Source organism: Mustelus asterias, chromosome 23 (genome assembly GCF_964213995.1).
Source record: "Mustelus asterias chromosome 23, sMusAst1.hap1.1, whole genome shotgun sequence".
NCBI classification, from domain to species: Eukaryota; Metazoa; Chordata; class Chondrichthyes; order Carcharhiniformes; family Triakidae; genus Mustelus; species Mustelus asterias.
In genome coordinates, this window is record NC_135823.1 from 5,721,513 (window position 1) to 5,748,820 (window position 27,308).

A 27,308-nucleotide genomic window follows, 5' to 3' on the forward strand; every position below is an offset into this window, starting at 1 on the left:
AGTGGATTGGATTGGATTGGATTGGATTGGATTGGAGTGGATTGGAGTGGATTGGACTGGATTAGATGCCGTTCCTTGGATTGAATTGGATTGGATTGGATTGGAATGGATTGCATTGGATTGGATTGGATTGGATGCCGTTCCTTGGATTGGATTGGATTGGATTGGATTGAATTGGATTTGATGCCCTTCCTCTGATTGGATTGGCTTGGCTTGGCTTGGATTGGATTGGATTGGATTGGATGCCGTTGCTTGGATTGGATTGGATTGGATCGGATTGGATTGCATTGGATTGGATTCCATGGCGTTCCTTGGATTGCATTGCATAGGATTGGATTGGATGCCGTTCCTTGGATTATATTGGATTGGATTGGATGGGATTGAATTGGATTGGATGCCTTTCCTTTGATTGGATTGAATTGGATTGGATTGGAATGGATTGGATGCCGTTCCTTGGATTGGATTGGATTGGATTGGATTGAATGCCGTTCCGTAGATTGGATTTGTTTGGATACGATTGAATCGGATTGGATTGCATTGGATTGGATTGCATGGCGTTCCTTGGATTGCATTGCATAGGATTGGATTGGATGCCTTTCCTTGGATTAGATTGGATTGCATTGGATTGGATTGGATTGGATGCCGTTCCTTTGATTGGATTGGATTGGATTTGATTGGAATGGATTGGATGCCGTTCCTTGGATTGGATTGGATTGGATTGGATTGGATGCTGTTCCTTTGTTTGAATTGGATTGGATTGGATTGGATTGCATTGCATTGGAATGGATTGGATTGGATTGGATTGGATTGGATGCCGTTCCTTGGATTAGATTGGATTGGATTGGATTGGATGCCGTTCCGTGGATTTGATTGCATTGGCTTGGCTTGGCTTGGATTAGATTGGATTGGATTGGATTGGATGCCGTTCCTTGGATTAGATTGGATTGGATTGGATGCCGTTACTTAGATTGGATTGGATTGGCTTGGATTGGATTGGATTGCATTGAATTGGATGCCGTTCCTTAGCTTGGAGAGGATTGGCTTGGATTGGATTGGATTGCATTGCATTGGGTGGATGGGATTGGATCCCGTTCCTTGGATTGGACTGGACTGGATTTGATTAGGTTGGATTGGATTGGATTGGATTGCATTGGATGCCGTTCGTTGGATAGGATTGGATTGGATTGGATTGGATTGGATGTCGTTCCTTGGATTGGATTGGATTGGCTGGGATTGGATTGGATTGGATGCCGTTCGTAGGATTAGATTGGATTGGATTGGATGCCGTTCCTTGGATTGGATTGGATTGGATTGGATTGTATTGGATTAAATTGGATGCCGTTCCTTGGATTGAAGTGTATTGCATTGGCTTGGATTGGATTGGATTGGATTGGATTGGATTGGATTGGATTGGATTCGATTCGATTGGATTGGTTTGGATTGGATTGGAGTGGATTGCATTGGATGGGATTGGATTGGATTGGATTGGATTGGATGCCGTTACTTGGATTGGATTGATTGGATGCCGGTCCTTACATTGGATTGGATTGGATTGGACTGGATTGCATTTGATTGAATAGGATTGGATTGGATGGCATTTCTTGTACTGAATTGGATAGGAGTGGAGTGGATTGGATTGGATTGGGTTGGATGCCGTTCGGTGGATTGGATTGCATTGGATTGGATTCGATTGGATTGGATGAGATGCCGTTCCTTGGATTGAATTGGATTGGATTGGATTGGAATGGATTGCATTGGATTGGATTGGATTTGATGCCGTTCATTGGATTGGATTGGATTGGATTGGGTTGGATGCCGTTCGTTGGATTGGATTGCATTGGATTGGATTGGAATGGATAGGATTTGATTGGATTGGATTGGATTGGGGTGGATGCCGTTCTTTGGATTGGATTGGATTGGATTGGACTGGATTGGATTGGATTGGATTGGATTGAATGTCGTTCCTGAGATTGGATTGGATTTGATTGGATTGGATCGGATTGGATTGGACTGGATTGCATTGCATTGGATTGGATTGGATGTCGTTCATTGGATTGGATTGTATTGGGTTGGATTGGATTGGATTGGATTGGTTCGGATTGGATTGGATTGGATTGGATTCGATTGGATGCCGTTCCTTTGATTGCATTGAGTTTCATTGGACTGGATTGGATTGGATTGGATTGAATGCCGTTCCTTGGATTGGATTGGATTGGATTGGATTGGATTGGATTGGATTGGATTGGATGCCGTTCCAAGGATTGGAATTGATTGGATTGGATAGAATTGGATTGGATCAGATTGCATAGGACTGGACTGGATTGGATTGGACTGGTTTGGATTGGATGGGATTGGATGGAGTGGATTGGATTGGATTGGATTGGTTTGGATGCCGATCCTTGGATTGGATTGGATTGGATTGGATGCCGTTTCTTGGAATGGATTGGATTGGATTGGATTGGATTGGATCGGCTTGGATTGGATTGGATTGGACGGCGTTCCTTGGATTGGATTGGATAGGTTTGGATTGAATGTCGTTCCTGAGATTGGATTGGATTTGATTGGATTGGATCGGATTGGATTGGACTGGATTGCATTGCATTGGATTGGATTGGATGCCGTTCCTTGGATTGGATTGGCTCCGATTGGATTGGATTGGATTGGATTGGATGCCGTTCATTGGATTGGATTGTATTGGGTTGGATTGGATTGGTTTGGTTTGGATTGGATTGGAATTGATTGGATGCCGTTGCTTTGATTGCATTGGGTTTCATTGGACTGGATTGGATTGGATTGGATTGAATTCCGTTCCTTGGATTTGATTGGATTGGATTGGATTGGATGCTGTTCCTAGGATTGGAATTGATCAGATTGGGTAGAATTGGATTGGATCGGATTGCATTGGATTGGATTGGATTGGATCCCGTTCCTTGGATTGGACTGGACTGGACTGGACTGGACTGGACTGGACTGGATTGGATTGGATTGGTTTGGATTGGATGGGATGGGATGGGATTGGATTGGAGTGGAGGGGATTCGATTGTATTGGATAGGATTGGATGCCGATCCTTGGATTGGATTGGATTGGATTGGATTGGATGCCGTTTCTTGGATTGGATTGGATTGGATTGGATCGGATTGGTTTGGAATGGATTGGATGGCGTTCCTTGGATTGGATTGGATAGGATTAGATTGGATTGGATTGGATTGGGGAGGATGCCGTTCGTTGGATTGGATTGGATTGGATTGGATTAAATTGGATGCCGTTCCTTGGATTGAATTGGATTGCATTGGATTGGATTGGATTGGATTGGATTGGATTGGTTTGGATTGGATTGGAGTGGATTGCCTTGGATGGGATTGGATTGGATTGGATTGGATTGGATGCCGTTACTTGGATTGGATTGATTGGATGCCGGTCCTTAGATTGGATTGGATTGGATTGCATTGAATGCCGTTCCTTAGATTGGATTTGTTTGGATTGGATTGGATCGGATTGGATTGCATTGGATTGGATTGCATGGCGTTCCTTGGATAGCATTGCATAGGATTGGATTGGATGCCGTTCCTTGGATTGGATTGTATTGGATTGTATTGAATTGGATTTGATGCCGTTCCTTGGATTGGATTGGCTTGGTTTGGATTGGATTGGCTTGGATTGGATTGGATGCCGTTGCTTGGATTGGATTGGATTGGATTGGATCGGATTGGATTGCATTGGATTGGACTGCATGGCGTTCCTTGGATTGCATTGCATCGGATTGGATTGGATGCCGTTCCTTGGATTAGATTGGATTGGATTGGATTGGATTGGATGCAGTTCCTTTGATTGGATTGGATTGGATTGGATTGGAATGGATTAGATGCGGTCCTTGGATTGTATTGGATTCGATTGGATTGAATGCCGTTCCTTCGATTGGATTTGTTTGGATTGCATTGGATTGAATTGCATGGCGCTCCTTGGATTGCATTGCATAGGATTGGATTGGATGCCGTTACTTGGATTCGATTGGATTGGATTGGATTGGATTGGATTGGATTGGATGCCGTTCCTTTGATTGGATTGGATTGGATTGGAATGCATTGAATGCCGTTCCTTAGATTGGATTTGTTTGGATTGGATTGGATTGGATTGGATGCCGCTCATTGAATTGGATTGGATTGGATTGGATTGGATAGGATGCCGTTCCTTGGATAGATTGGATTAGATTGGATTGGATTGGAATGGATTGGATTGGATGCCGTTCCTTGGATTGGATTGGATTGGATTGGATTGCATTGAATGCCGTTCCTTAGTTTGGATTTGATTGGATTGGATTGGTTTGGGTTGGATTGGATTGGATTGGATGACGTTCATTGGATTGGATTGGATTGGATTGAATGCCGTTCCTTAGTTTGGATTTGATTGGATTGGATTGGTTTTGGTTGGATTGGATTGCATTGGATGATGTTCATTGGATTGGATTGGATTGGATGCGGTTCCTTGCATTAGATTGGATTGGATTGGATTGGATCCCGTTCCTTGGATTGGACTGGACCTGATTGAAGTGGATTGGATTGGATTGGATTGGATTGGAGTGGATTGGATTGGATTGGATTGGATTGGATGCCGTTCCTTGGTTTGGATTGAATTGCATTGGATTGGATTGGATTCGATTAGATTGGTTTGGATTGTATTGGATGCCGATCATTGGATTGGACTGGATTGGATTGGATGCCGTTTCATGGATTGGATTGGATTGGATTGGATTGGATCGAATGTGATTGAATTGGATTGGATTGGATGGCATTTCTTGTACTGAATTGGATAGGAGTGGATTGGATTGGATTGGATTGGGTTGGATGCCGTTCGGTGGATTGGATTGCATTGGATTGGATTCGATTGGATTGGATTGGATTGGATTAGATGCCGTTCCTTGGATTGAATTGGATTGGATTGGATTGGAATGGATTGCATTGGATTGGATTGGATTTGATGCCGTTCATTGGATTGGATTGGATTGGATTGGGTTGGATGCCGTTCGTTGGATTGGATTGCATTGGATTGGATTGGAATGGATAGGATTTGATTGGATTGGATTGTATTGGGGTGGATGCCGTTCTTTGGATTGGATTGGATTGGATTGGACTGGATTGGATTGGATTGGATTGGATTGAATGTCGTTCCTGAGATTGGATTGGATTTGATTGGATTGGATCGGATTGGATTGGACTGGATTGCATTGCATTGGGTTGGATTGGATGCCGTTCCTTGGATTGGATTGGCTCCGATTGGATTGGATTGGATTGGATTGGATGCCGTTCATTGGATTGGATTGTATTGGCTTGGATTGGATTGGTTTGGTTTGGATTGGATTGGAATTGATTGGATGCCGTTGCTTTGATTGCATTGGGTTTCATTGGACTGGATTGGATTGGATTGGATTGAATTCCGTTCCTTGGATTTGATTGGATTGGATTGGATTGGATGCTGTTCCTAGGATTGGAATTGATTGTATTGGATAGAATTGGATTGGATCGGATTGCATTGGATTGGATTGGATTGGATCCCGTTCCTTGGATTGGACTGGACTGGACTGGACTGGATTGGATTGGATTGGTTTGGATTGGATGGGATGGGATTGGATTGGAGTGGAGTGGATTCGATTGGATTGGATAGGATTGGATGCCGATCCTTGGATTGGATTGGATTGGATGCCGTTTCTTGGATTGGATTGGATTGGATTGGATCGGATTGGATTGGAATGGATTGGATGGCGTTCCTTGGATTGGATTGGATAGGATTAGATTGGATTGGATTGTATTGGGGAGGATGCCGTTCGTTGGATTGGATTGGATTGGTTTGGTTTAATGCCGTTCCTTGGATTGGATTCGATTGGATGCCGTTACTTGGATTGAATTGGATTGGATTGGGTTGCATTGGATGATGTTCAGTGGATTGGATTGGATTGGATGCGGTTCCTTGCATTAGATTGGATTGAATTGGAATGGATCCCGTTCCTTGGATTGGACTGGACCTGATTGAAGTGGATTGGATTGGATTGGATTGGATTGGATGCGGTTCCTTGCATTAGATTGGATTGGATTGGATTGGATCCCGTTCCTTGGATTGGACAGGACCTGATTGAAGTGGATTGGATTGGATTGGATGGGATTGGAGTGGATTGGATTGGATTGGATTGGATGCCGTTCCTTGGTTTGGATTGAATTCCATTGGATTGGATTGGATTCGATTAGATTGGTTTGGATTGTATTGGATGCCGATCCTTGGATTGGATTGGATTGGATTGGATGCCGTTTCATGGATTGGATTGGATTGGATTGGATTGGATCGAATGTGATTGAATTGGATTGGATTGGATGGCATTTCTTGTACTGAATTGGATAGGAGTGGATTGGATTGGATTGGATTGGGTTGGATGCCGTTCGGTGGATTGGATTGCATTGGATTGGATTCGATTGGATTGGATTGGATTGGATTAGATGCCGTTCCTTGGATTGAATTGGATTGGATTGGATTGGAATGGATTGCATTGGATTGGATTGGATTTCATGCCGTTCATTGGATTGGATTGGATTGGATTGGGTTGGATGCCGTTCGGTGGATTGGATTGGATTGGATTGGACTGGATTGGATTGGATTGGATTGGATTGAATGTCGTTCCTGAGATTGGATTGGATTTGATTGGATTGGATCGGATTGGATTGGACTGGATTGCATTGCATTGGATTGGATTGGATGTCGTTCATTGGATTGGATTGTATTGGGTTGGATTGGATTGGATTGGTTCGGATTGGATTGGATTGGATTGGATTCGATTGGATGCCGTTCCTTTGATTGCATTGAGTTTCATTGGACTGGATTGGATTGGATTGGATTGAATGCCGTTCCTTGAATTGGATTGGATTGGATTGGATTGGATTGGATGCCTTTCCTAGGATTGGAATTGATTGGATTGGATAGAATTGGATTGGATCGGATTGCATTGGACTGGACTGGATTGGATTGGACTGGTTTGGATTGGATGGGATTGGATGGAGTGGATTGGATTGGATTGGATTGGTTTGGATGCCGATCCTTGGATTGGATTGGATTGGATTGGATGCCGTTTCTTGGAATGGATTGGATTGGATTGGATCGGCTTGGATTGGATTGGATTGGACGGCGTTCCTTGGATTGGATTGGATAGGTTTGGATTGCATTGGATTGGATTGCATGCCGTTCATTGGATTGGATTGGATTGGACTGGATTGGATTGGATTGGATTGGATTGAATGTCGTTCTTAGATTGGATTGGATTAGATTGGATTGGATCGGATTGGATTGGACTGGATTGCATTGCATTGGATTGGATTGGATGCCGTTCCTTGGATTGGATTAGCTCCGATTGGATTGGATTGGATTGGATTGGATGCCGTTCATTGGATTGGATTGTATTGGGTTGGATTGGATTGGTTTGGTTTGGATTGGATTGGAATTGATTGGATGCCGTTGCTTTGATTGCATTGGGTTTCATTGGACTGGATTGGATTGGATTGGATTGAATTCCGTTCCTTGGATTTGATTGTATTGGATTGGATGCTGTTCCTAGGATTGGAATTGATTGGATTGGATAGAATTGGATTGGATCGGATTGCATTGGATTGGATTGGATTGGATCCCGTTCCTTGGATTGGACTGGACTGGACTGGACTGGACTGGACTGGACTGGATTGGATTGGATTGGTTTGGATTGGATGGGATGGGATTGGATTGGAGTGGAGTGGATTCGATTGGATTGGATAGGATTGGATGCCGATCCTTGGATTGGATTGGATTGGATGCCGTTTCTTGTATTGGATTGGATTGGATTGGAACGGATTGGATTGGAATGGATTGGATGGCGTTCCTTGGATTGGATTGGATAGGATTAGATTGGATTGGATTGGATTGGGGAGGATGCCGTTCGTTGGATTGGATTGGATTGGATTGGATTAAATTGGATGCCGTTCCTTGGATTGAATTGGATTGCATTGGATTGTATTGGATTGGATTGGATTGGATTGGTTTGGATTGGATTGGAGTGGATTGCATTGGATGGGATTGGATTGGATTGGATTGGATTGGATGCCGTTACTTGGATTGAATTGATTGGATGCCGGTACTTAGATTGGATTGGATTGAATGCCGTTCCTTAGATTGGATTTGTTTGGATTGGATTGGATCGGATTGGATTGCATTGGATTGGATTGCATGGCGTTCCTTGGATAGCATTGCATAGGATTGGATTGGATGCCGTTCCTTGGATTGGATTGAATTGCATTGGATTGGATTGGATTCGATTAGATTGGTTTGGATTGTATTGGATGCCGATCCTTGGATTGAATTGGATTGGATTGGATGCCGTTTCATGGATTGGATTGGATTGGATTGGATTGGATCGAATGTGATTGAATTGGATTGGATTGGATGGCATTTCTTGTACTGAATTGGATAGGAGTGGATTGGATTGGATTGGATTGGGTCGGATGCCGTTCGGTGGATTGGATTGCATTGTATTGGATTCGATTGGATTGGATTGGATTGGATTAGATGCCGTTCCTTGGATTGAATTGGATTGGATTGGAATGGATTGCATTGGATTGGAATGGATTTGATGCCGTTCATTGGATTGGATTGGATTGGATTGGGTTGGATGCCGTTCGTTGGATTGGATTGGATTGGATTGGATTGGAATGGATTGGATTGGATTGGATTGGATTGAATGTCGTTCCTGAGATTGGATTGGATTTGATTGGATTGGATCGGATTGGATTGGACTGGATTGCATTGCATTGGATTGGATTGGATGCCGTTCCTTGGATTGTATTGGCTCCGATTGGATTGGATTGGATTGGATTGGATGCCGTTCATTGGATTGGATTGTATTGGGTTGGATTGGATTGGTTTGGTTTGGATTGGATTGGAATTGATTGGATGCCGTTGCTTTGATTGCATTGGGTTTCATTGGACTGGATTGGATTGGATTGGATTGAATTCCGTTCCTTGGATTTGATTGGATTGGATTGGATTGGATGCTGTTCCTAGGATTGGAATTGATTGGATTGGATAGAATTGGATTGGGAACGGATTGCATTGGATTGGATTGGAATGGATTGCATTGGATTGGAATGGATTTGATGCCGTTCATTGGATTGGATTGGATTGGATTGGGTTGGATGCCGTTCGTTGGATTGGATTGGATTGGATTGGATTGGAATGGATTGGATTGGATTGGATTGGATTGAATGTCGTTCCTGAGATTGGATTGGATTTGATTGGATTGGATCGGATTGGATTGGACTGGATTGCATTGCATTGGATTGGATTGGATGCCGTTCCTTGGATTGGATTGGCTCCGATTGGATTGGATTGGATTGGATTGGATGCCGTTCATTGGATTGGATTGTATTGGGTTGGATTGGATTGGTTTGGTTTGGATTGGATTGGAATTGATTGGATGCCGTTGCTTTGATTGCATTGGGTTTCATTGGACTGGATTGGATTGGATTGGATTGAATTCCGTTCCTTGGATTTGATTGGATTGGATTGGATTGGATGCTAGGATTGGAATTGATTGGATTGGATAGAATTGGATTGGATCGGATTGCATTGGATTGGATTGGATTGGATCCCGTTCCTTGGATTGGACTGGACTGGACTGGACTGGACTGGATTGGATTGGATTGGTTTGGATTGGATGGGATGGGATTGGATTGGAGTGGAGTGGATTCGATTGGATTGGATAGGATTGGATGCCGATCCTTGGATTGGATTGGATTGGATTGGATTGGATGCCGTTTCTTGGATTGGATTGGATTGGATTGGATCGGATTGGATTGGAATGGATTGGATGGCGTTCCTTGGATTGGATTGGATAGGATTAGATTGGATTGGATTGGATTGGGGAGGATGCCGTTCGTTGGATTGGATTGGATTGGTTTGGTTTAATGCCGTTCCTTGGATTGGATTCGATTGGATGCCGTTACTTGGATTGAATTGGATTGGATTGGGTTGCATTGGATGATGTTCATTGGATTGGATTGGATTGGATGCGGTTCCTTGCATTAGATTGGATTGGATTGGATTGGATCCCGTTCCTTGGATTGGACTGGACCTGATTGAAGTGGATTGGATTGGATTGGATTGGATTGGATTTGAGTGGATTGGATTGGATTGGATTGGATTGGATGCCGTTCCTTGGTTTGGATTGAATTGGATTGGATTGGATTGGATTCGATTAGATTGGTTTGGATTGTATTGGATGCCGATCCTTGGATTGGATTGGATTGGATTGGATGCCGTTTCATGGATTGGATTGGATTGGATTGGATTGGATCGAATGTGATTGAATTGGATTGGATTGGATGGCATTTCTTGTACTGAATTGGATAGGAGTGGATTGGATTGGATTGGATTGGGTTGGATGCCGTTCGGTGGATTGGATTGCATTGGATTGGATTCGATTGGATTGGATTGGATTGGATTAGATGCCGTTCCTTGGATTGAATTGGATTGGATTGGATTGGAATGGATTGCATTGGATTGGATTGGATTTGATGCCGTTCATTGGATTGGATTGGATTGGATTGGGTTGGATGCCGTTCGTTGGATTGGATTGCATTGGATTGGATTGGAATGGATAGGATTTGATTGGATTGGATTGGATTGGACTGGATTGGATTGGATTGGATTGGATTGAATGTCGTTCCTGAGATTGGATTGGATTTGATTGGATTGGATCGGATTGGATTGGACTGGATTGCATTGCATTGGATTGGATTGGATGCCGTTCCTTGGATTGGATTGGCTCCGATTGGATTGGATTGGATTGGATTGGATGCCGTTCATTGGATTGGATTGTATTGGGTTGGATTGGATTGGTTTGGTTTGGATTGGATTGGAATTGATTGGATGCCGTTGCTTTGATTGCATTGGGTTTCATTGGACTGGATTGGATTGGATTGGATTGAATTCCGTTCCTTGGATTTGATTGGATTGGATTGGATGCTGTTCCTAGGATTGGAATTGATTGGATTGGATAGAATTGGATTGGATCGGATTGCATTGGATTGGATTGGATTGGATCCCGTTCCTTGGATTGGACTGGACTGGACTGGACTGGACTGGATTGGATTGGATTGGTTTGGATTGGATGGGATGGGATTGGATTGGAGTGGAGTGGATTCTATTGGATTGGATAGGATTGGATGCCGATCCTTGGATTGGATTGGATTGGATTGGATTGGATGCCGTTTCTTGGATTGGATTGGATTGGATTGGATCGGATTGGATTGGAATGGATTGGATGGCGTTCCTTGGATTGGATTGGATAGGATTAGATTGGATTGGATTGGTTTAATGCCGTTCCTTGGATTGGATTCGATTGGATGCCGTTAATTGGATTGAATTGGATTGGATTGGGTTGCATTGGATGATGTTCATTGGATTGGATTGGATTGGATGCGGTTCCTTGCATTGGATTGGATTGGATTGGATTGGACTGGACCTGATTGAAGTGGATTGGATTGGATTGGATTGGATTGGATGCCGTTCCTTGGTTTGGATTGAATTGCATTGGATTGGATTGGATTCGATTAGATTGGTTTGGATTGTATTGGATGCTCATCCTTGGATTGGATTGGATTGGATTGGATGCCGTTTCATGGATTGGATTGGATTGGATTGGATTGGATCGAATGTGATTGAATTGGATTGGATTGGATGGCATTTCTTGTACTGAATTGGATACTGTGGATTGGATTGGATTGGATTGGGTTGGATGCCGTTCCTTTCATTGGATTGGATTGGATTGGAATGGATTGAATGCCGTTCCTTTGATTGGATTTGTTTGGATTGGATTGGATTGGATGCCGTTCATTGAATTGGATTGGATTGGATTGGATTGGATAGGATCCCGTTCCTTGGATAGATTGGATTAGATTGGATTGGATTGGAATGGATTGGATTGGATGCCGTTCCTTGGATTGGATTGGATTGGATTGGTTGCATTGAATGCCGTTCCTTAGTTTGGATTTGATTGGATTGGATTGGTTTGGGTTGGATTGGATTGGATTGGATGACGTTCATTGGATTGGATTGGATTGGATTGAATGCCGTTCCTTAGTTTGGATTTGATTGGATTGGATTGGTTTTGGTTGGATTGGATGATGTTCATTGGATTGGATTGGATTGGATGCGGTTCCTTGCATTAGATTGGATTGGATTGGATTGGATCCCGTTCCTTGGATTGGACTGGACCTGATTGAAGTGGATTGGATTGGATTGGATTGGATTGGAGTGGATTGGATTGGATTGGATTGGATTGGATGCCGTTCCTTGGTTTGGATTGAATTTCATTGGATTGGATTGGATTCGATTAGATTGGTTTGGATTGTATTGGATGCCGATCCTTGGATTGGATTGGATTGGATTGGATGCCGTTTCATGGATTGGATTGGATTGGATTGGATTGGATCGAATGTGATTGAATTGGATTGGATTGGATGGCATTTCTTGTACTGAATTGGATAGGAGTGGATTGGATTGGATTGGGTTGGATGCCGTTCCTTTGATTGGATTGGATTGGATTGGAATGGATTGAATGCCGTTCCTTAGATTGGATTTGTTTGGATTGGATTGGATTGGATTGGATGGCGCTCGTTGGATTGGATTGGATTGGATTGGATTGGATAGGATGCCGTTCCTTGGATAGATTGGATTAGATTGGATTGGATTGGAATGGATTGGATTGGATGCCGTTCCTTGGATTGGATTGGATTGGATTGCATTGAATGCCGTTCCTTAGTTTGGATTTGATTGGATTGGATTGGTTTGGGTTGGATTGGATTGGATTGGATGACGTTCATTGGATTGGATTGGATTGGATTGAATGCCGTTCCTTAGTTTGGATTTGATTGGATTGGATTGGGTTTGGTTGGATTGGATTGCATTGGATGATGTTCATTGGATTGGATTGGATTGGATGCGGTTCCTTGCATTAGATTGGATTGGATTGGATTGGATCCCGTTCCTTGGATTGGACTGGACCTGATTGAAGTGGATTGGATTGGATTGGATTGGATTGGATTGGAGTGCATTGGATTGGATTGGATTGGATTGGATAGCGTTCCTTGGTTTGGATTGAATTGCATTGGATTGGATTGGATTCGATTAGATTGGTTTGGATTGTATTGGATGCCGATCCTTGGATTGGATTGGATTGGATTGGATGCCGTTTCATGGATTGGATTGGATTGGATTGGATCGAATGTGATTGAATTGGATTGGATTGGATGGCATTTCTTGTACTGAATTGGATAGGAGTGGATTGGATTGGATTGGATTGGGTTGGATGCCGTTCGGTGGATTGGATTGCATTGGATTGGATTCGATTGGATTGGATTGGATTGGATTAGATGCCGTTCCTTGGATTGAATTGGATTGGATTAGATTGGAATGGATTGCATTGGATTGGATTGGATTTGATGCCGTTCATTGGATCGGATTGGATTGGATTGGGTTGGATGCCGTTCGTTGGATTGGATTGCATTGGATTGGATTGGAATGGATAGGAGTTGATTGGATTGGATTGGATTGGGGTGGATGCCGTTCTTTGGATTGGATTGGATTGGATTGGACTGGATTGGATTGGATTGGATTGGATTGAATGTCGTTCCTGAGATTGGATTGGATTTGATTGGATTGGATCGGATTGGATTGGACTGGATTGCATTGCATTGGATTGGATTGGATGCCGTTCCTTGGATTGGATTGGCTCCGATTGGATTGGATTGGATTGGATTGGATGCCGTTCATTGGATTGGATTGTATTGGGTTGGATTGGATTGGTTTGGTTTGGATTGGATTGGAATTGATTGGATGCCGTTGCTTTGATTGCATTGGGTTTCCTTGGACTGGATTGGATTGGATTGGATTGAATTCCGTTCCCTGGATTTGATTGGATTGGATTGGATTGGATGCTGTACCTAGGATTGGAATTGATTGGATTGGATAGAATTGGATTGGATCGGATTGCATTGGATTGGATTGGATTGGATCCCGTTCCTTGGATTGGACTGGACTGGACTGGACTGGACTGGATTGGATTGGATTGGTTTGGATTGGATGGGATGGGATTGGATTGGAGTGGAGTGGATTCGATTGGATTGGATAGGATTGGATGCCGATCCTTGGATTGGATTGGATTGGATTGGATTGGATTGGATTGGATCGGATTGGATTGGAATGGATTGGATGGCGTTCCTTGGATTGGATTGGATAGGATTAGATTGGATTGGATTGGGGAGGATGCCGTTCGTTGGATTGGATTGGATTGGTTTGGTTTAATGCCGTTCCTTGGATTGGATTCGATTGGATGCCGTTACTTGGATTGAATTGGATTGGATTGGGTTGCATTGGATGATGTTCATTGGATTGGATTGGATTGGATGCGGTTCCTTGCATTAGATTGGATTGGATTGGATTGGATCCCGCTCCTTGGATTGGACTGGACCTGATTGAAGTGGATTGGATTGGATTGGATTGGATTGGAGTGGTTTGGATTGGATTGGATTGGATGCCGTTCCTTGGTTTGGATTGAATTGCATTGGATTGGATTGGATTCGATTAGATTGATTTGGATTGTATTGGATGCCGATCCTTGGATTGGATTGGATTGGATTGGATGCCGTTTCATGGATTGGATTGGATTGGATTGGATTGGATCGAATGTGATTGAATTGGATTGGATTGGATGGCATTTCTTGTACTGAATTGGATAGGAGTGGATTGGATTGGATTGGATTGGGTTGGATGCCGTTCGGTGGATTGGATTGCATTGGATTGGATTCGATTGGATTGGATTGGATTGGATTAGATGCCGTTCCTTGGATTGAATTGGATTGGATTGGATTGGAATGGATTGGGTTGGATGCCGTTCGTTGGATTGGATTGCATTGGATTGGATTGGAATGGATAGGATTTGATTGGATTGGATTGGGGTGGATGCCGTTCTTTGGATTGGATTGGATTGGACTGGATTGGATTGGATTGGATTGGATTGAATGTCGTTCCTGAGATTGGATTGGATTTGATTGGATTGGATCGGATTGGATTGGACTGGATTGCATTGCATTCGATTGGATTGGATGTCGTTCATTGGATTGGATTCTATTGGGTTGGATTGGATTGGATTGGTTCGGATTGGATTGGATTGGATTGGATTCGATTGGATGCCGTTCCTTTTATTGCATTGAGTTTCATTGGACTGGATTGGATTGGATTGGATTGAATGCCGTTCTTTGGATTGGATTGGATTGGATGCCGTTCCTAGGATTGGAATTGATTGGATTGGATAGAATTGGATATGGATCGGATTGCATTGGACTGGACTGGATTGGATTGGACTGGTTTGGATTGGATGGGATTGGATGGAGTGGATTGGATTGGATTGGATTGGTTTGGATGCCGATCCTTGGATTGGATTGGATTGGATTGGATTGGATCGGATTGGATTGGACTGGATTGCATTGCATTGGATTGGATTGGATGCCGTTCCTTGGATTGGATTGGCTCCGATTGGATTGGATTGGATTGGATTGGATGCCGTTCATTGGATTGGATTGTATTGGGTTGGATTGGATTGGTTTGGTTTGGATTGGATCGGAATTGATTGGATGCCGTTGCTTTGATTGCATTGGGTTTCATTGGACTGGATTGGATTGGATTGGATTGAATTCCGTTCCTTGGATTTGATTGGATTGGATTGGATTGGATGCTGTTCCTAGGATTGGAATTGATTGGATTGGATAGAATTGGATTGGATCGGATTGCATTGGATTGGATTGGATTGGATCCCGTTCCTTGGATTGGACTGGACTGGACTGGACTGGACTGGATTGGATTGGATTGGTTTGGATTGGATGGGATGGGATTGGATTGGAGTGGAGTGGATTCGATTGGATTGGATAGGATTGGATGCCGATCCTTGGATTGGATTGGATTGGATTGGATGCCGTTTCTTGGATTGGATTGGATAGGATTAGATTGGATTGGATTGGATTGGGGAGGATGCCGTTCGTTGGATTGGATTGGATTGGATTGGATAGGATGCCGTTCCTTGGATAGATTGGATTAGATTGGATTGGATTGGAATGGATTGGATTGGATGCCGTTCCTTGGATTGGATTGGATTGGATTGGATTGCATTGAATGCCGTTCCTTAGTTTGGATTTGATTGGATTGGATTGGTTTGGGTTGGATTGGATTGGATTGGATGACGCTCATTGGATTGGATTGGATTGGATTGAATGCCGTTCCTTAGTTTGGATTTGATTGGATTGGATTGGTTTTGGTTGGATTGGATTGCATTGGATGATGTTCATTGGATTGGATTGGATTGGATGCGGTTCCTTGCATTAGATTGGATTGGATTGGATTGGATCCCGTTCCTTGGATTGGACTGGACCTGATTGAAGTGGATTGGATTGGATTGGATTGGATTGGAGTGGATTGGATTGGATTGGATTGGATGCCGTTCCTTGGTTTGGATTGAATTGCATTGGATTGGATTGGATTCGATTAGATTGGTTTGGATTGTATTGGATGCCCATCCTTGGATTGGATTGGATTGGATTGGATGCCGTTTCATGGATTGGATTGGATTGGATTGGATTGGATCGAATGTGATTGAATTGGATTGGATTGGATGGCATTTCGTGTACTGAATTGGATACTGTGGATTGGATTGGATTGGATTGGGTTGGATGCCGTTCCTTTCATTGGATTGGATTGGATTGGAATGGATTGAATGCCGTTCCTTTGATTGGATTTGTTTGGATTGGATTGGATTGGATGCCGTTCATTGAATTGGATTGGATTGGATTGGATTGGATAGGATCCCGTTCCTTGGATAGATTGGATTAGATTGGATTGGATTGGAATGGATTGGATTGGATGCCGTTCCTTGGATTGGATTGGATTGGATTGGTTGCATTGAATGCCGTTCCTTAGTTTGGATTTGATTGGATTGGATTGGTTTGGGTTGGATTGGATTGGATTGGATGACGTTCATTGGATTGGATTGGATTGGATTGAATGCCGTTCCTTAGTTTGGATTTGATTGGATTGGATTGGTTTTGGTTGGATTGGATGATGTTCATTGGATTGGATTGGATGCGGTTCCTTGCATTAGATTGGATTGGATTGGATTGGATCCCGTTCCTTGGATTGGACTGGACCTGATTGAAGTGGATTGGATTGGATTGGATTGGATTGGAGTGGATTGGATTGGATTGGATTGGATTGGATGCCGTTCCTTGGTTTGGATTGAATTGCATTGGATTGGATTGGATTCGATTAGATTGGTTTGGATTGTATTGGATGCCGATCCTTGGATTGGATTGGATTGGATTGGATGCCGTTTCATGGATTGGATTGGATTGGATTGGATTGGATCGAATGTGATTGAATTGGATTGGATTGGATGGCATTTCTTGTACTGAATTGGATAGGAGTGGATTGGATTGGATTGGGTTGGATGCCGTTCCTTTGATTGGATTGGATTGGATTGGAATGGATTGAATGCCGTTCCTTAGATTGGATTTGTTTGGATTGGATTGGATTGGATTGGATGGCGCTCGTTGGATTGGATTGGATTGGATTGGATTGGATAGGATGCCGTTCCTTGGATAGATTGGATTAGATTGGATTGGATTGGAATGGATTGGATTGGATGCCGTTCCTTGGATTGGATTGGATTGGATTGCATTGAATGCCGTTCCTTAGTTTGGATTTGATTGGATTGGATTGGTTTGGGTTGGATTGGATTGGATTGGATGACGTTCATTGGATTGGATTGGATTGGATTGAATGCCGTTCCTTAGTTTGGATTTGATTGGATTGGATTGGGTTTGGTTGGATTGGATTGCATTGGATGATGTTCATTGGATTGGATTGGATTGGATGCGGTTCCTTGCATTAGATTGGATTGGATTGGATTGGATCCCGTTCCTTGGATTGGACTGGACCTGATTGAAGTGGATTGGATTGGATTGGATTGGATTGGATTGGAGTGGATTGGATTGGATTGGATTGGATTGGATAGCGTTCCTTGGTTTGGATTGAATTGCATTGGATTGGATTGGATTCGATTAGATTGGTTTGGATTGTATTGGATGCCGATCCTTGGATTGGATTGGATTGGATTGGATGCCGTTTCATGGATTGGATTGGATTGGATTGGATTGGATCGAATGTGATTGAATTGGATTGGATTGGATGGCATTTCTTGTACTGAATTGGATAGGAGTGGATTGGATTGGATTGGATTGGGTTGGATGCCGTTCGGTGGATTGGATTGCATTGGATTGGATTCGATTGGATTGGATTGGATTGGATTAGATGCCGTTCCTTGGATTGAATTGGATTGGATTAGATTGGAATGGATTGCATTGGATTGGATTGGATTTGATGCCGTTCATTGGATCGGATTGGATTGGATTGGGTTGGATGCCGTTCGTTGGATTGGATTGCATTGGATTGGATTGGAATGGATAGGAGTTGATTGGATTGGATTGGATTGGGGTGGATGCCGTTCTTTGGATTGGATTGGATTGGATTGGACTGGATTGGATTGGATTGGATTGGATTGAATGTCGTTCCTGAGATTGGATTGGATTTGATTGGATTGGATCGGATTGGATTGGACTGGATTGCATTGCATTGGATTGGATTGGATTGAATTCCGTTCCCTGGATTTGATTGGATTGGATTGGATTGGATGCTGTACCTAGGATTGGAATTGATTGGATTGGATAGAATTGGATTGGATTGAATGTCGTTCCTTAGATTGGATTGGATTAGATTGGATTGGATCGGATTGGATTGGACTGGATTGCATTGCATTGGATTGGATTGGATGCCGTTCCTTGGATTGGTTTGGCTCCGATTGGATTGGATTGGATTGGATTGGATGCCGTTCATTGGATTGGATTGTATTGGGTTGGATTGGATTGGTTTGGTTTGGATTGGATTGGAATTGATTGGATGCCGTTGCTTTGATTGCATTGGGTTTCCTTGGACTGGATTGGATTGGATTGGATTGAATTCCGTTCCCTGGATTTGATTGGATTGGATTGGATTGGATGCTGTACCTAGGATTGGAATTGATTGGATTGGATAGAATTGGATTGGATCGGATTGCATTGGATTGGATTGGATTGGATCCCGTTCCTTGGATTGGACTGGACTGGACTGGACTGGACTGGATTGGATTGGATTGGTTTGGATTGGATGGGATGGGATTGGATTGGAGTGGAGTGGATTCGATTGGATTGGATAGGATTGGATGCCGATCCTTGGATTGGATTGGATTGGATTGGATTGGATCGGATTGGATTGGAATGGATTGGATGGCGTTCCTTGGATTGGATTGGATAGGATTAGATTGGATTGGATTGGGGAGGATGCCGTTCGTTGGATTGGATTGGATTGGTTTGGTTTAATGCCGTTCCTTGGATTGGATTCGATTGGATGCCGTTACTTGGATTGAATTGGATTGGATTGGGTTGCATTGGATGATGTTCATTGGATTGGATTGGATTGGATGCGGTTCCTTGCATTAGATTGGATTGGATTGGATTGGATCCCGCTCCTTGGATTGGACTGGACCTGATTGAAGTGGATTGGATTGGATTGGATTGGATTGGAGTGGATTGGATTGGATTGGATTGGATGCCGTTCCTTGGTTTGGATTGAATTGCATTGGATTGGACTGGATTCGATTAGATTGATTTGGATTGTATTGGATGCCGATCCTTGGATTGGATTGGATTGGATTGGATGCCGTTTCATGGATTGGATTGGATTGGATTGGATTGGATCGAATGTGATTGAATTGGATTGGATTGGATGGCATTTCTTGTACTGAATTGGATAGGAGTGGATTGGATTGGATTGGATTGGGTTGGATGCCGTTCGGTGGATTGGATTGCATTGGATTGGATTCGATTGGATTGGATTGGATTGGATTAGATGCCGTTCCTTGGATTGAATTGGATTGGATTGGATTGGAATGGATTGGGTTGGATGCCGTTCGTTGGATTGGATTGCATTGGATTGGATTGGAATGGATAGGATTTGATTGGATTGGATTGGGGTGGATGCCGTTCTTTGGATTGGATTGGATTGGACTGGATTGGATTGGATTGGATTGGATTGAATGTCGTTCCTGAGATTGGATTAGATTTGATTGGATTGGATCGGATTGGATTGGACTGGATTGCATTGCATTCGATTGGATTGGATGTCGTTCATTGGATTGGATTGTATTGGGTTGGATTGGATTGGATTGGTTCGGATTGGATTGGATTGGATTGGATTCGATTGGATGCCGTTCCTTTCATTGCATTGAGTTTCATTGGACTGGATTGGATTGGATTGGATTGAATGCCGTTCTTTGGATTGGATTGGATTGGATGCCGTTCCTAGGATTGGAATTGATTGGATTGGATAGAATTGGATATGGATCGGATTGCATTGGACTGGACTGGATTGGATTGGACTGGTTTGGATTGGATGGGATTGGATGGAGTGGATTGGATTGGATTGGATTGGTTTGGATGCCGATCCTTGGATTGGATTGGATTGGATTGGATTGGATCGGATTGGATTGGACTGGATTGCATTGCATTGGATTGGATTGGATGCCGTTCCTTGGATTGGATTGGCTCCGATTGGATTGGATTGGATTGGATTGGATGCCGTTCATTGGATTGGATTGTATTGGGTTGGATTGGATTGGTTTGGTTTGGATTGGATCGGAATTGATTGGATGCCGTTGCTTTGATTGCATTGGGTTTCATTGGACTGGATTGGATTGGATTGGATTGAATTCCGTTCCTTGGATTTGATTGGATTGGATTGGATTGGATGCTGTTCCTAGGATTGGAATTGATTGGATTGGATAGAATTGGATTGGATCGGATTGCATTGGATTGGATTGGATTGGATCCCGTTCCTTGGATTGGACTGGACTGGACTGGACTGGACTGGATTGGATTGGATTGGTTTGGATTGGATGGGATGGGATTGGATTGGAGTGGAGTGGATTCGATTGGATTGGATAGGATTGGATGCCGATCCTTGGATTGGATTGGATTGGATTGGATGCCGTTTCTTGGATTGGATTGGATTGGATTGGATCGGATTGGATTGGAATGGATTGGATGGCGTTCCTTGGATTGGATTGGATAGGATTAGATTGGATTGGATTGGATTGGGGAGGATGCCGTTCGTTGGATTGGATTGGATTGGATTGGATTAAATTGGATGCCGTTCCTTGGATTGAATTGGATTGCATTGGATTGGATTGGATTGGATTGGATTGGATTGGTTTGGATTGGATTGGAGTGGATTGCATTGGATGGGATGGGATTGGATTGGATTGGATTGGATTGGATGCCGTTCCTTGGATTGGATTGATTGGATGCCGGTCCTTAGATTGGATTGGATTGAATGCCGTTCCTTCGATTGGATTTGTTTGGATTGGATTGGATCGGATTGGATTGCATTGGATTGGATTGCATGGCGTTCCTTGGATAGCATTGCATAGGATTGGATTGGATGCCGTTCCTTGAATTGGATTGTATTGGATTGTATTGAATTGGATTTGATGCCGTTCCTTGGATTGGATTGGCTTGGTTTGGATTGGATTGGCTTGGATTGGATTGGATGCCGTTGCTTGGATTGGATTGGATTGGATTGGATCGGATTGGATTGCATTGGATTGGACTGCATGGCGTTCCTTGGATTGCATTGCATCGGATTGGATTGGATGCCGTTCCTTGGATTAGATTGGATTGGATTGGATTGGATGCAGTTCCTGTGATTGGATTGGACTGGATTGGATTGGATTGGAATGGATTAGATGCGGTCCTTGGATTGGATTGGATTCGATTGGATTGAATGCCGTTCCTTCGATTGGATTTGTTTGGATTGCATTGGATTGAATTGCATGGCGCTCCTTGGATTGCATTGCATAGGATTGGATTGGATGCCGTTACTTGGATTAGATTGGATTGGATTGGGTTGGATTGGATTGGATTGGATGCCGTTCCTTTGATTGGATTGGATTGGATTGGAATGGATTGAATGCCGTTCCTTAGATTGGATTTATTTGGATTGGATTGGATTGGATGCCGTTCGTTGGATTGGATTGGATTGGATTGGATTGGATAGGATGCCGTTCCTTGGATAGATTGGATTATATTGGATTGGATTGGAATGGATTGGATTGGATGCCGTTCCTTGGATTGGATTGGATTGGATTGGATTGCATTGAATGCCGTTCCTTAGTTTGGATTTGATTGTATTGGATTGGTTTGGGTTGGATTGGATTGGATTGCATGACGTTCATTGGATTGGATTGGATTGGATTGAATGCCGTTCCTTAGTTTGGATTTGATTGGATTGGATTGGTTTTGGTTGGATTGGATTGCATTGGATGATGCTCATTGGATTGGATTGGATTGGATGCGGTTCCTTGCATTAGATTGGATTGGATTGGATTGGATCCCGTTCCTTGGATTGGACTGGACCTGATTGAAGTGGATTGGATTGGATTGGATTGGATTGGATTGGATTGGAGTGGATTGGATTGGATTGGATTGGATTGGATGCCGTTCCTTGGTTTGGATTGAATTGCATTGGATTGGATTGGATTCGATTAGATTGGTTTGGATTGTATTGGATGCCGATCCTTGGATTGGATTGGATTGGATTGGATGCCGTTTCATGGATTGGATTGGATTGGATTGGATTGGATCGAATGTGATTGAATTGGATTGGATTGGATGGCATTTCCTGTACTGAATTGGATAGGAGTGGATTGGATTGGATTGGATTGGGTTGGATGCCGTTCGGTGGATTGGATTGCATTGGATTGGATTCGATTGGATTGGATTGGATTGGATTAGATGCCGTTCCTTGGATTGAATTGGATTGGATTGGATTGGAATGGATTGCATTGGACTGGATTGGATTTGATGCCGTTCATTGGATTGGATTGAATTGGATTGGGTTGGATGCCGTTCGTTGGATTGGATTGCATTGGATTGGATTGGAATGGATAGGATTTGATTGGATTGGATTGGATTGGGGTGGATGCCGTTCTTTGGATTGGATTGGATTGGATTGGACTGGATTGGATTGGATTGGATTGGATTGAATGTCGTTCCTGAGATTGGATTGGATTTGATTGGATTGGATCGGATTGGATTGGGCTGGATTGCATTGCATTGGATTGGATTGGATGCCGTTCCTTGGATTGGATTGGCTCCGATTGGATTGGATTGGATTGGATTGGATGCCGTTCATTGGATTGGATTGTATTGGGTTGGATTGGATTGGTTTGGTTTGGATTGGATTGGAATTGATTGGATGCCGTTGCTTTGATTGCATTGGGTTTCATTGGACTGGATTGGATTGGATTGGATTGAATTCCGTTCCTTGGGTTTGATTGGATTGGATTGGATTGGATGCTGTTCCTAGGATTGGAATTGATTGGATTGGATAGAATTGGATTGGATCGGATTGCATTGGATTGGATTGGATTGCATCCCGTTCCTTGGATTGGACTGGACTGGACTGGACTGGACTGGATTGGATTGGATTGGTTTGGATTGGATGGGATGGGATTGGATTGGAGTGGAGTGGATTCGATTGGATTGGATAGGATTGGATGCCGATCCTTGGATTGGATTGGATTGGATTGGATTGGATTGGATGCCGTTTCTTGGATTGGATTGGATTGGATTGGATCGGATTGGATTGGAAAGAATTGGATGGCGTTCCTTGGATTGGATTGGATCGGATTAGATTGGATTGGATTGGATTGGCGAGGATGCCGTTCGTTGGATTGGATTGGATTGGATTGGATTGGATAGGATGCCGTTCCTTGGATAGATTGGATTAGATTGGATTGGATTGGAATGGATTGGATTGGATGCCGTTCCTTGGATCGGATTGGATTGGATTGAATTGCATTGAATGCCGTTCCTTCGTTTGGATTTGATTGGATTGGATTGGTTTGGGTTGGATTGGATTGGATTGGATGACGTTCATTGGATTGGATTGGATTGAATGCGTTCCTTAGTTTGGATTTGATTGGATTGGATTGGTTTTGGTTGGATTGGATTGCATTGGATGATGTTCATTGGATTGGATTGGATTGGATGCGGTTCCTTGCATTAGATTGGATTGGATTGGATTGGATCCCGTTCCTTGGATTGGATTGGACCTGATTGAAGTGGATTGGATTGGATTGGATTGGATTGGATTGGAGTGGATTGGATTGGATTGGATTGGATGCCGTTCCTTGGTTTGGATTGAATTGCATTGGATTGGATTGGATTCGATTAGATTGGTTTGGATTGTATTGGATGCCGATCCTTGGATTGGATTGGATTGGATTGGATGCCGTTTCATGGATTGGATTGGATTGGATTGGATTGGATTGGATCGAATGTGATTGAATTGGATTGGATTGGATGGCATTTCTTTTACTGAATTGGATAGGAGTGGATTGGATTGGATTGGATTGGGTTGGATGCCGTTCGGTGGATTGGATTGCATTGGATTGGATTCGATTGGATTGGATTGGATTAGATGCCGTTCCTTGGATTGAATTGGATTGGATTGGATTGGAATGGATTGCATTGGATTGGATTGGATTTGATGCCGTTCATTGGATTGGAATGGATTGGATTGGGTTGGATGCCGTTCGTTGGATTGGATTGCATTGGATTGGATTGGAATGGATAGAATTTGATTGGATTGGATTGGATTGGGGTGGATGCCGTTCTTTGGATTGGATTGTACTGGATTGGATTGGATTGGATTGGGGTGGATGCCGTTCTTTGGATTGGATTGGATTGGATTGGATTGGACTGGATTGGATTGGATTGGATTGGATTGAATGTCGTTCCTGAGATTGGATTGGATTTGATTGGATTGGATCGGATTGGATTGGACTGGATTGCATTGCATTGGATTGGATTGGATGTCGTTCATTGGAATAGATTGTATTGGGTTGGATTGGATTGGATTGGTTCGGATTGGATTGGATTGGATTGGATTCGATTGGATTGAATGTCGTTCCTTAGATTGTATTGGATTAGATTGGATTGGATCGGATTGGATTGGACTGGATTGCATTGCATTGGATTGGATTGGATGCCGTTCCTTGGATTGGATTGGCTCCGATTGGATTGGATTGGATTGGATTGGATGCCGTTCATTGGATTCGATTGTATTGGGTTGGATTGGATTGGTTTGGTTTGGATTGGATTGGAATTGATTGGATGCCGTTGCTTTGATTGCATTGGGTTTCATTGGACTGGATTGGATTGGATTGGAATGAATTCCGTTCCTTGGATTTGATTGGATTGGATTGGATTGGATGCTGTTCCTAGGATTGGAATTGATTGGATTGGATGGAATTGGATTGGATCGGATTGCATTGGATTGGATTGGATTGGATCCCGTTCCTTGGATTGGACTGGACTGGACTGGACTGGACTGGATTGGATTGGATTGGATTGGTTTGGATTGGATGGGATGGGATTGGATTGGAGTGGAGTGGATTCGATTGGATTGGATAGGATTGGATGCCGATCCTTGGATTTGATTGGATTGGATGCCGTTTCTTGGATTGGATTGGATTGGATCGGATTGGATTGGAATGGATTGGATGGCGTTCCTTGGATTGGATTGGATGGGATTAGATTGGATTGGATTCGATTGGGAGGATGCCGTTCGTTGGATTGGATTGGATTGGATTGGATAGGATGCCGTTCCTTGGATAGATTGGATTAGATTGGATTGGATTGGAATGGATTGGATTGGATTGGATTGGATTGAATGTCGTTCCTGAGATTGGATTGGATTTGATTGGATTGGATCGGATTGGATTGGGCTGGATTGCATTGCATTGGATTGGATTGGATGCCGTTCCTTGGATTGGATTGGCTCCGATTGGATTGGATTGGATTCCGTTCCTTGGGTTTGATTGGATTGGATTGGATTGGATGCTGTTCCTAGGATTGGAATTGATTGGATTGGATAGAATTGGATTGGATCGGATTGCATTGGATTGGATTGGATTGCATCCCGTTCCTTGGATTGGACTGGACTGGACTGGACTGGACTGGATTGGATTGGATTGGTTTGGATTGGATGGGATGGGATTGGATTGGAGTGGAGTGGATTCGATTGGATTGGATAGGATTGGATGCCGATCCTTGGATTGGATTGGATTGGATTGGATTGGATTGGATGCCGTTTCTTGGATTGGATTGGATTGGATTGGATCGGATTGGATTGGAAAGAATTGGATGGCGTTCCTTGGATTGGATTGGATCGGATTAGATTGGATTGGATTGGATTGGCGAGGATGCCGTTCGTTGGATTGGATTGGATTGGATTGGATTGGATAGGATGCCGTTCCTTGGATAGATTGGATTAGATTGGATTGGATTGGAATGGATTGGATTGGATGCCGTTCCTTGGATCGGATTGGATTGGATTGAATTGCATTGAATGCCGTTCCTTCGTTTGGATTTGATTGGATTGGATTGGTTTGGGTTGGATTGGATTGGATTGGATGACGTTCATTGGATTGGATTGGATTGAATGCGTTCCTTAGTTTGGATTTGATTGGATTGGATTGGTTTTGGTTGGATTGGATTGCATTGGATGATGTTCATTGGATTGGATTGGATTGGATGCGGTTCCTTGCATTAGATTGGATTGGATTGGATTGGATCCCGTTCCTTGGATTGGATTGGACCTGATTGAAGTGGATTGGATTGGATTGGATTGGATTGGATTGGAGTGGATTGGATTGGATTGGATTGGATGCCGTTCCTTGGTTTGGATTGAATTGCATTGGATTGGATTGGATTCGATTAGATTGGTTTGGATTGTATTGGATGCCGATCCTTGGATTGGATTGGATTGGATTGGATGCCGTTTCATGGATTGGATTGGATTGGATTGGATTGGATTGGATCGAATGTGATTGAATTGGATTGGATTGGATGGCATTTCTTTTACTGAATTGGATAGGAGTGGATTGGATTGGATTGGATTGGGTTGGATGCCGTTCGGTGGATTGGATTGCATTGGATTGGATTCGATTGGATTGGATTGGATTAGATGCCGTTCCTTGGATTGAATTGGATTGGATTGGATTGGAATGGATTGCATTGGATTGGATTGGATTTGATGC